Here is a 12268-nt window from a genome sequence, read left to right as displayed (position 1 = left end):
TATTATTATGTTTGTAACTCAATGTATTTTTTGTATTTTTGTATTTAATGGTAATTTATTATGTGCTATTGTATTTCAAAGTATTTTATTGCATTGTAAGCCGCCCCAAGGCTTCGGCAAGGGGCGGCATAGAAATGTTATTATAATAATAATAATAATAATAATAATAATAATAATAATAATAATAATAATAAATAGAGCTGCCAGGATGCTGTCGGGGACTGGTCATTATTCTCACATAACTCCAGTCCTCTATCAGCTCCATTGGTTTCCCATTGAAGTCCGGACTCAATTCAAGGTGCTAGTAATTACCTATAAAGCCCTAAACGACTTGGAACCAGGGTACCTAAAGGAACACCTTTTTCCCTATATGCCCTTCTGCCCCCTAGGATAGGCAGCAGAGGCCCTCCTCCAGGATCCCTCTTTGAAACAGGTTAGGAGACAGATTACTTAGAGGAGGGCTTCCTCTGTGGTGCCGCCCCGACTATGGAATGTGCTCCCTAGAGAGGTCTGCCTGGTGCCATCATTATATGCTTTTCAGCACCAGGTCAAGACCTTCTTATTTAACCAATATTTTAAAGTTAATTAATTTTAATGGTATATTTATTTATTTAATTCATTTTTAGCCATGTTATTTTATACTCAGTCATGGTTTAGCCAATTTATTTATGTTATGATTAGTGGGTTTTTAATATTTGTAAACCATCCAGAGAACCCTCTGGGCAATTGGGGTGGTATATAAATGCAATCAATCAATCAATCAATCAGCATGCAGAATTGTAGACTTAGTCTGAATGGTTCGGCTGATGGTGGAGAGAGAGAGATTTCTCAGTCTGTAATAATGGTTTCCCTTCCATTACTATATTGCTTGATTATCCAAGAGGGCAGCAAGGTAGAATTCCGGAAATACCATGGCAAACTGTAGAAAATTTTCATTCATATCCAGCATCTGGCTCCTTAGCAGACCCCCAAAGGCAGTTGTGTTGGCATCTTTGAAATTTGCCTATGAGTTGATGCAGTTGCCTATGGTTACATTGCAGATGGGATTGCTCTCTGCTTTCTCTGCCACTATGTTCTCCTCCATTTCACTTTCATCTCTCCACGAGGCATATGCATGTTCACTCAGTAGACCCACTTTAGGAAAGGCAATTTTCTTTCACCTACCACATTGCTAAGGGTCTCTGTACAATAACACATACTTCAGATTTGGCAATATGCTTCTTCTTGTGAAGTTCAACTTTAGTACTTATCTCCCAAGTCATTAAACATTCACACATTCTCATTTTTCATACAAGAAGAATATCCATCAAAAACTAACGTGAAATAGCCTGTTAAGATATTGCAATGTATTGCTTATGGGCTTAGTACTACCATATCAATTGTAGTTGACTGCACCTCATCTCTAAGGTACATAGTTCCTTTCCCCTAGACAAGAGGTGCAAAACCTGTGAGCCACAGCTTGCAGTGTGCTCCTGATTTAGTGGCCTCCGACTCTCAGCATCCACTGCCACTGAAAAAAGGGGGGAGTGGGGAGAAAATGTTCCAGGAAGAAGCTGCATGATTCTTGACTTATTCCTAGAGCATCCCAGGATGCAGTGGCTGAAGCATGTCAGCACCAATGCAGTTGAAACAAAATCAGAATTGCCTAAAACAAGGCCAATATCCAACTACAGTTGCTGCCTTCGGCATCAGTTGAACAGACTTTTGGGAAGGCCCACGCAGAGCCTGTTTTCCAGCTCTTTGCATGCTGACTCTCATTTGTGCCACCTGAAAGCCAACATCTGTAAGGTCATAATTTATTATATTGTACTGGCAGTGCAATTGGTGCTCCACTCTAAGTAGTTATTTGCTGGTGCATGAAGTCTTAGGGACAGCTATTGAAATACAAAAATGTTCTATAAATAATAGGCGCTCTCAAAAACTGATAGGGAATCATATATAAGTGAAATCTAGACAGGAGTAAAGAGAGAGGGCAATTTTTATTCAGCTTCAATGGCAAAAGAAAAGAACCACTGACTTTCATACTGATTGTGCAATGGCAAAAGAGTTGAGACAGAGAACCCATTCCTTCATTTTTATACGATATATAAAAAGAAACCCATGCATAACACTTTAGTAAATGTATTTCCAACATAGCAAATGGTGTGTAAAATACAAAAGGGCTACTTTGTAATAATATTCATTAATATTTCAGTTAAATCAACAGACTATGAAGGAAGGAGAAAGCAGGGGGGAAAGATAAAAACTTAAGTATTGGGATATATTAAAAATTCACCATATTTATTAGCACAACCATTTGCTTCTTCAACAGTTAAGGGATAGGCATAAGGAGAACTCTATCATGCTAACAGCTGAGCTGGAAAGGACCACTGAGAACAATCTTTCTCCCCCAAGTGATAGCATAACTGTCACTCCTGCTTTGTGTCTTCTGATGTTTTAAAAGCCCCAGTGTACATGGTGTTTGCATCTATCTCTTCAGAGCATTCATTTTTCACAGGAATTTTTGCTTCTTGCCCCCAGTTGCATTTTCTCATTAAGAAGAAAGATAATATGAAACTAGATGCATGTATTCAATGTTTAGAACAAAGATGTGCTGTTCTTGGTCCACTTTTCTCAGTTTCTCAGTTTTCTCCACTTTTCACCAGGGGCACAACAGTATATATGGGTGAGGGGTTGGACAGCTTCCCCTCAGGTGGGATGAGTTCAGTGGACATGGCCACCCCACCCACAGAATCCATGGCTCTGCTTGCCTGCTTAGGGGACCAGAATTAGGCTACCACACCAGGGGTTGTGCTATCTTGGCATACAGCTTACCAGAGCCTTGTGGTTTTCTTTCCATATCCTTTCTGCCTCTTTGGCCACATTAATTTTCCATAATTCAGGCCCTTCAGGAGACTTCAAATATCAGTATCTCATTCACATGATTGAAGGCCAGCACCTTCAAATTTATGATGATTTTGGATAGAGATACTGGGAGATCTCACTGTAGGTGGAGTCCAATAGTAATGCTAGAGCAGAACTGCCATTTACAAACTCACCACATTTATCAGCTTTCTCCATAGTCACAGTTGTCATTTCTTGCATATGCTTAGCCATGTGGCATTGCAGAGTCACAGTTAAAACTGATTAAGCTCCTGGCCAGACTGTATTAATGACAAATCTTATACTGATCATTGAATTTGGCGTGTCCATTATGTTGTCCATGCATTCATCTCCTGGTGTTTATTTTACTTTTGCATATTAAAATTATATATGAAACTGGGAATCTGGCGTGCTTCAAGGAGAAAATTTCCCCTTCATCACTTTGTCTTCCCACTTTTTTGGTTCTGTGCTGTCTGATTTTCTCCAACTTATGTGACCATATGAGAGAATGTCCTCCAAAATGTAGTGTCTTTCACATCCCTGTCCAGCTCTTGTAAACTTAAGACTGTGGCTTCCTTGACAGAATCAATTCACCTCATAGCTAGTCTTCCTCTTTTTCTTGTGCCTTCGACTTTCCCTAACATGATTGTCTTCCACAGTAAGTCTTACTTATGATGTGTGTGAAATACTACAGCTTCAGATTTGTAATTTTTGCTTCCAGGCAAAGTTCTGGCTTGATTTGAACTAGTACCTACATGTTAGTCTTTTGGTCAGTCCTGGGTATTCACAAAGCTCTTTTCCAGCACCACATTTTCAACACATCCATTTTCTTTCAATCAGCTTGCTTCACCATCCAGGTTTCAGACTCATTCATACTGATTCAAAATACATAGTGTGAATGATCTTGGCCTTGGTGTCTAGTGAAATGCCCCTAGATTTGATTATCTTTTCTAGTTCCCTTATTGCTGCCCTTCCAAATCTCAGTTTCTGATTTCTTGGCTGCTGTCTCCATTTGAATTTATGATTGAGTCAAGGTATGCAAAATGTTTCACATGTTCAATTTCTTCAGTAAAGTTGAAATAAACAGTAAACATTGACAGTAAGGTTATATAATTCTTTTGTAGTCACGCTTTTTATTTTCTGAATATACTGCTATAATCTTGCTTTTGCTTTTGTCATTTCAATGGGTGTTTTTTTTTAATCTTTGTATGAGTTTAAAGGAGTGGTTTTGTGTTTTGGAGCTCAAGTCCAATCACTGCCTTTTACTTATACTCATCTTTTAGTCTTACCGACTTGTAAGAAATTAATATTTTTTCAGCACTCAAGCCCACTTTCAACATTCCTTCAGACCTTCCTGTCCTCCACCATTCTCCAGAGTCCACTTAAGCTCATACTGACTGCTTCAGTGACTCCATCTAGTCACCTCATTCTCTGCCATCCCCTTCTTTTGCCACCAATTGTTCCCAGCATTAGGCTCTTCTCCAGTGAGTCCTTCCTTCTTATTAGGTGGTCATAGTATTTGAGTTTCATCTTCAGTATCTGACCTTCTAAAGAGCAGTCAGGATTGATCTCCTCTAGGACTAACTGGTTTGATCACCCACTAGGACAGCTTTTTTTATGAATGGGCAAGTCTGCCCTTCTATGTTAATCATTGTCCTTGGGTATCCACAACAAACTTTCAAATTGCCCACCAAGCCAAAACGTTTGGAAACCCCTAAGGTCTTCCTATATGTATCCAATGGGTTGTAGTTGGACTAAACTTAGGATTGGAATGGGACAATCTTTATTTACTTAGAATCATAATTATATGTGAAACAATAAAGTCATTGCCCTTGTAGGGCTAATGCATCAGTAGTCTCTTAACATGAGAAAAATAGAAATTATAGTTCCTGTTAGTCCAAAAAGAAATATGCAATTTGTTCTTGCAAAATTTTGTAATCAGGCATACCAGTGATCCTTTAGTTTACCAGGGACCAGAACACTTCAGTTACTCCTTCACAGATAACTAACTCCAGAGCAACAGCATGACAGCTGCAAATTGCAAACTAATAAATTACATCCTGAAGTTCATCTCCCTGCAATAACAATACAAATAGAACAAATACCAGAATACAAAAAATAATTTCCTATCCCCTTCCTAATCAACCATGAGCATCAATTCAATGTACCTTATATAAGGAGATATTCACTATTCAGTTGTCCAGTAAAACTCGCTGACTCTTTTTCCTCCTAGCTTTTCCCTGAGTGATGACTTGGCCCCTACTGGACTAAGTCAACCAGTTCATGTGGTTTACAAAAATAGCACACTGGAACTCAAGCTCAACCAACAGAATTGATTGGTAGTAGATTAGGACCAAGGCCTGCCCAAGACATCTAGCTGCTTGAGTGGAACAGCAAATGGCACTCCACACCAGCAGTCAAAATGTGCATACCAAAGACCTGACATCTGAGGGGAAAAAGCACCCAAAAGCACCCAAAAGCACAAGGACCTCCCTGGCAGTAAAAATGCAGTAAAGATAATTCAGATAACTAACAATTTGTTGCCAGAGAAGGACCAAGATATTTTTCTCCCTGAAGCAAAGGACAAGATGGCAACTGCATTTTCCGCATTGTTTTATTTCATATAAGAAGCCAAGCAGACTGGCAGCTAAATCTTACTTCAACGCTGTTGATGGGGCAGTGTCTCCAGTGCACTTGAAGGCAACAGGATGCCTTAGGAGATGCAGAGGGGGTTGCATGCCACATACAAAACTATCCTCCAACAGAGAGGAACAACTAATAGCGTCAAGAAGAATGGCTGAGGGGCCTCCCACAACTGGCCTTCTCACACAAACACATACACACATGGCCAGGGCCTACTCATTCTACCTAAAAGTAGGACTAGCCTTATTCAGAACAAACAAAAGAACACCTACTTGCTAATTCATGATTGGTGATGACAACACCCACATAACTTTAAAAGTGGGTTGGGGTAAAAGTCAGGAGGTTCATTGCCTTTATTCCTTGCTTTTGGGCTTTCCAGAAACACGTGGGAGACAACAGGATGCCAAAATGGATGAGTCCTTGATATGATGTAAAGTTGTTGTAGCTGGGCCATGCTTTCTGCTCTGTTTTTTCCTAGGTAGGGCTACATTCCTGTTAGGGCATACATCTCTTTAACCATACTGGAATTTAATTTTGAGTAAACATGCATACCCTCCATATGACTGTTCTAAGGATGGGCAGACTTGTGTTGGGGAAAAGGATGGCAATTGGCTGGCTTTCTGTCATTGTCACACAATAAACAAAACACAGTGGCCTGACAGGGCTGTTTCTGTCCATGGCTTTTAGAGCATTCAGCAATCACCATTTGCCTGACCGAAGTTGGCATATGGAGGTGGAGAAAGCAAATGTTAAGTTCATGTTCAGCCTGCAGGCTTGTGAAATTTCTCTGGAATCTCCTGGTGTATTCCATTTAACAATGCAAAAAATCTTTCCATTGATAAGTGAAGACCTATTGCTAGAAAAGTAATGATAGGAAGTGTGAAGATCACTTTAAAAAGGTGAATGCATCTTTTACAGCCAATAGTGCTACTGCAGTAAATTTATCAAATGGATATAGATGGAAGTTGTGGGTTCTATTCAGTGCTGGCTTTGCCCTACTGGGAAGTGCTTCTGCTTGTGCAAGGTAGACTGCATGATTTTCATCCATACCTCTGCCTCTTGCAGCCCTATGTGTCATACCCATACTGTTTGGAGCTTCTGCTCAAGACCCAGAAGCAACTTTGGAAGAGGATTTGTGGGGGTGCAGCATGTGGGGCAACTGGGAAAAGTTAGATATCCTTCCTTGCATAAGTGCAAAGCAACTAGAGATGCATGGACTTTCTTAAATCTGCACCATCTTATCTGGTCATTGACATCATATTTTGCACACTTGCACACATCTGTACTTCTGAAAATGTGGAAATCCTCCCCCCCCCCAAAATGTATGTAAGTGCCTCCCCAAACAAGCATTTTCATAAGTTAGTCCAGGGGTCTTCAGTGTCTCTGGATCTGTAAGAAAGTTTGGGAATATGAGATGCTGCTGGGCATTACCACAAAATGTCAGCAGTATCTCAAAAACAGCTTCATTTTGGAAGGACACAGGTAAATTTTGTGCTGGAACATTTTTTGATATCCACTTGATGAATATGCTCTTTTAAATTATTTATCTGCTCCACAAGAATTTTCAAATGGAAGGGAAAATGGATTTGTTACTCCTTTCTGATAGTTAAAATAATGGATATTAGAAAATGAATATTTAGTCTACTTTAGCTGAAGCCTCTGTATAACTGCTGGAGTAAAGAAGGAATTACAGACACGATTGGAAATGCCCATAGGAACTAGGAACCCTGCTGTAGCCTAAGGGGAAATAAGCATGCTTAGATTGTTCTATATTTTTCATATTTTTCTTTGATTAAGTTTGAGTAAAATTATGGAAAGTAAACCATTATGGTCTGAAGTTTCACAGAATCTGTGAAGTCAGGAAAGATCGTATTCATGGGTAAAAGTCATAAAAAACTGAACTCCTTTAAACCCACTAGAGATTTTGCTAACATCCTTTGATGCGATGTAATGTGTTTCTAAGTTTTGAATGGTATGTCTGTTTTTCCCCTTAGGTATTTCTTGGTTTCTTCAGTTGTTTCCATGCAGGTATTTGGACAGCCGTATGGAGAATACACTACAGTAATCTGAACTGGCTCTTGCTCTACTCTAGAGATGTTGCTTTGCCAGAATTGAACAGCAAGCTCAATGAGCAATTGAGAACACTCATGCAAACACTCACTTCTTTCATGGCCTTCTTTGATGCTGGATCAAACTCTCGCTTGGAGTCCAAGACTCTAACACCTCTTCTGTTATTGGCTCCAACGGATGATGAGCTACATCTGGCCTGTGAAATGAAAATAGCAAAACCTTTGATTCCATCCAAGTTAAGTAGATATTCATCATCTGCTCAGTCAACTTTTGCCAAGATGGATGATACCATGTCAGAACTCTGTTCATTTCAGAGGTGGAATCCCATTTCTTTTCATCCTACACTTTTCTTCATGTACATAAACAATAAGAACATTTACTCCTTTGAATGAGGATGCATACAACTAGCTTTTCTTAATGTTCTTGTTTTCAATTGACAGAAAGAATAAAAATAGCAACAGTTGCTCTGATATTGTGCCACTCCCGGTTAGGTATGAAGTTGTATTTCTATTATGCTGTATAATCTGTAGCAAATTTCCCAAATGTCTCTCCCCAGCACCAGCCCAAGAGCTGCTGCCTGCACGATAGTTGTGTTTCCTGACTAGATCTAGTCCAATACTTTGAGGGAGATGGCTGGGAAGCTCAGGAGGAATGTCAAGGTTTTTGCCTCAATTTGTCTAATGAGAACACCATCCCTCACAATTTTCTTCTTTCTGGCATTTATTTTACTTTAGGCAGTTACAAATTGAAAGTCCTTAACACTGAAATGGCATTAGCCATTTACCATCCCAGTTTCCTTTCCCCAGAATGCTATGCAATGAGTGTTTCAGAACCAGGAGTACCCATCCTGGCAGCCATTTTTTACTCTTTCCCCATGAAATAGTGATTTTGTAATAGTGCCCATGATATTTTATTGAAATTCTAAATATTCCACCAGTCCCCAGATTTTGGAGGTCACTGTATGCAACTGAAATAATCTTATAATATAAGATTATAAGTCTTATAATATGCAACTGAAATAATCACATCTTCTTTACCTCTCCTTTTTTTTTCATCACTTTTATGTCTGTTTCTAGATTGTGAGCTGCTAGGGGAAAGAAACCATGCTGTCATTCTTTATATGGCACTGTGAAATATGTAGTAAATTTATAAATGTAAACGATCCTAAATTACTGGTTTTCTTACTGAATTCTAGTTGTGGCTGGGGCTTAATTATGAATCAGTTAGTAGCCACATTTTAGAATACAGTAGAAGTCCGTCTGGACTTCTTCCAATTCAGGGTTGGGGTCATTGGCAATGCAATGTGAAAAAGGGAGCATCTGCTTGAAAAATACCTGGCCTGTGGATGTACTCAGGAACACACTTTCTGTTGCTACCAATCTCTTGACCTTCACAACTACAGACCAAACCCAAGAAAAATAGACACACAGGTTTTGTTTTTTTTTTTTTTAAATCAGGTTCACTTTTGATTTCTGCCAAATGGGATGCAGGCCAAGAAAAGACAAATGAAACCGTAGGTCATGTATGGTGCAGACATATATAGAGACACCTGCGGGTGGCTGGAGAAGAGGACAATAACATTTTTTCCTTTGAATCTGAGCACTGATGAGATGCGGTTTCCAGCTACTTAAGTCATTCCTATAAATAATAGGATTTCATTGCGCTCTGATATTTCCGAAAGCCCCTGGACAAGCAAGGCATGGACTATACAAGCAGAAATACAAACCTGAACAATCATTTCCCCTGCAAATTGCCATTCAGACAAAGACTTGGTATACACCGATTAAAGATCCAGCTTCACCTGCCTGGGGAGCCACTGATCCCTCACAGCTGATCCCTGTGATCCTTGCCCAAGAGACTGCTATGTTCCAGAAGGGCCCCTTCATGTGAGCTACCTGCTTCAGCTTGCCTGAGCAACATCGATAGCCATATGTGAAGCGGCAGGAAAACAGATGCTGTTTTTTCATTTGTGAAATCAAGTCGTTGGAAACTAGTCAGAATTCTGATCTCTGAAAGGCTCATCTAATCAGCCTACACAGAGGCACTGCAAGCTTCTTTTTCTTCATTCCCCCTCAGAAATGTTTGACAACATTTCTTACTGGTTGCGAGTAGAAATGTATACAAGTAGCATCATATATGCACACAGACGCGCACACATATGGAGATGAGTGGTGTTCGTCTGCTTCTCCCAACCATCATCCCTTTGTCATGAATGGCATACAGCACTTTCATAAACAAAGCGCCTGCGGCCTGAATCCTGATTGCCAAGATGGCTGCGGGGCAGTAATCTCCACAAATGCTGTAGATTTAATGAAAACATCTTGATTGTTAGATAATAGCCTCTCTGGTTAAATTTCTCCTCATCCCTGACCACAATACCTTGATTTTAACAAATGGGAGAACCATTGCTAGATAAAAGGAAAATACACATTGTTCACATTTGTAGTACTTTTTAAAAATTGGATAACAGTTAATGTACACAAGAATGCATGTACTTTGTCCTGCCCAGATGACATCTGTTTTACCTCAAGCAAGAAAAAGCCACACTGGATAATTTGTGCCTTTGCTATATCTTCAGCTACCATTGAGGTATACATGACATTCAGCCTGGTTCACAAGCAAGTTGCAGTAAACTGACACCTTTGTATTTTGTTTCTGACTTTCTTTCTGAAACTTTGCAGAATTGTTAGCTGATGTTCCTTCTGTTCCATGTGCTATTTTTATAGAGACTGACCAAAACACATGAGTGGCAAGCTAGTCACATCCTGCCTCCAACTCTGAAGAATTCTCTTCCTGCATTAATCATGTCATCTATCTTTTTGAATTGTTGTGGTTGAACTACTTTCTACTGGGACTGATACATATTTTTTGCTTTGTGTTTCCTGCCTTTGCATTTCTCCACAACTGGATAATACAGCAATTTACTTTTTCAATCTATAAATGCTTGTGGAATTTGGCAACCAATTCACTGCAGTCATAAGTTTCAACACGTTGCCAGTGCAGCTGAAGGGATACCTACTGACCAGCTATGTATGTGCAGCTGCCCCTTTTTCAGAGCTTTGGCTTTCCATGAAGAATAGACTCTGGGGAAAGTGGGACATGGCAGCAAGAAGCAGCATCCATGGGCAGCACCTGGACAGCAGTCTGAGCAGGCATATGGCCGCCTGGTCACAGTTTCACCCAATACAGTGAAATGTATTCCATTTTTACTCAAACTACAGTCATTAGTTTGACATTTGCTTCTCTGCATATAAATTAGCACAAATTTTGCAAATTTTGTATACATCCAGTGCACAGTTTGCCCCTCATTTTGGTGATCCATTTCCTTTTTCTTGGCGAGGGCTAAGTAGCCACCCTACTGCCCTCTAAATTAGGAAATAATAGAAAAATATCACGATTTTCAACATTGCTTAGCTTGGGCTGAGCACATATCTCAGTACTGGGGAACCATTCTATGTTTTGTGCATGAAAACTGAAAAGAGTCTCTGATTAATACAGCAAGGAATATGACTCTTTTCTCCAATGGCTGGTGAAAGATGCAACTTTTATATGACCTTAGCTGAGGGGGGGGCTAAAAATGATTATGAAACAAGACTGGCCAAATGTAAGATTTAATTGCAAAAAGGAGAAGCATGCTTACATTCAATAGCACAATCACAAATGATTTATTGCATCATTCATAAGAAGACTGTATGAATTCTGAAAAAAAAGGAACAGAAACAACTTTTTCTAGAATCTCTGACACAAGTCTATCAGAGGGAAAGTTGCTGGCACAGGACTTGACCTTTCATAACACCACAGAAACGGCCAAGAAGTCTGAAAAAACTAAAACTCAGAACTGGCACCAGAGGCAATTTATTCATCATTGGAGACTAACCTCTGCAATATTCTAGAAGTGATAGTACTAAACATTTTGAATAGGAAAAATTCACTTATCATTATAAAACCAGCAGCCTACCCCAAATTATTTGTTCAGCCATTTAAAAAATGTTGCTGTATTAATCAGAGACTCTTTTCAGTTTTCACGCACAAAACAAAGAATGGTTCCCCAGCATATGGAGAAACCATGGCCTTATTTTTCACAGGCCCTATTTTACTTCCATACTGATATGTATCCAGGCATCCAACTTTACTGTTAGGTAGTTTATGCATATAAAATGAGAGATGCTAACTTTATAGTAAAATCCAATGCATGGGCTGTATCCAGAGGAGTCATTCTACTAGGACAAATCTTCTATCCCTTGCAGAAATTCCATTTTCATCCCTGCACAAGCAGCAAACCTAATATTTTTCCTACTTCTGAAAGACATTCTACATGTCCTCCCACAAGTTGTTGGGCAACTGATTATAATTTCACTGGTCTAGGTGTGGCTTCACTAATTCTTCTGCAAATGCTAGAGGAACAATGACATTTCTACTTTTTCTGCCAATGTAACAATATTAGATACATTTCTACCCCATGTCTACTCAGAAGCACTTGTCTTTGAGTTCCATGGGGCTTATTTCCAGGTAAGTAGTTACACAATTTAAGTCTTTGAAGAACATACCAAAACTATTGCAGCAAGTGGAGGTAGTCACAAAAAAGTGGATTATTTATTTTGCGGGATGGAAGAGCACACATGATAGAGGTGTATAAAACACTGGTTGCCACTGACAGCAAGGAAAGAAGAAATTTCTCTCTCACACAGTGTTA

The sequence above is a fragment of the Varanus komodoensis genome, unplaced genomic scaffold, assembly GCF_004798865.1.
Source record: "Varanus komodoensis strain SLA01 unplaced genomic scaffold, ASM479886v1 scaffold14_1, whole genome shotgun sequence".
Lineage (NCBI taxonomy): Eukaryota > Metazoa > Chordata > Lepidosauria > Squamata > Varanidae > Varanus > Varanus komodoensis.
Note: the sequence above shows the minus strand (reverse complement) of the source record.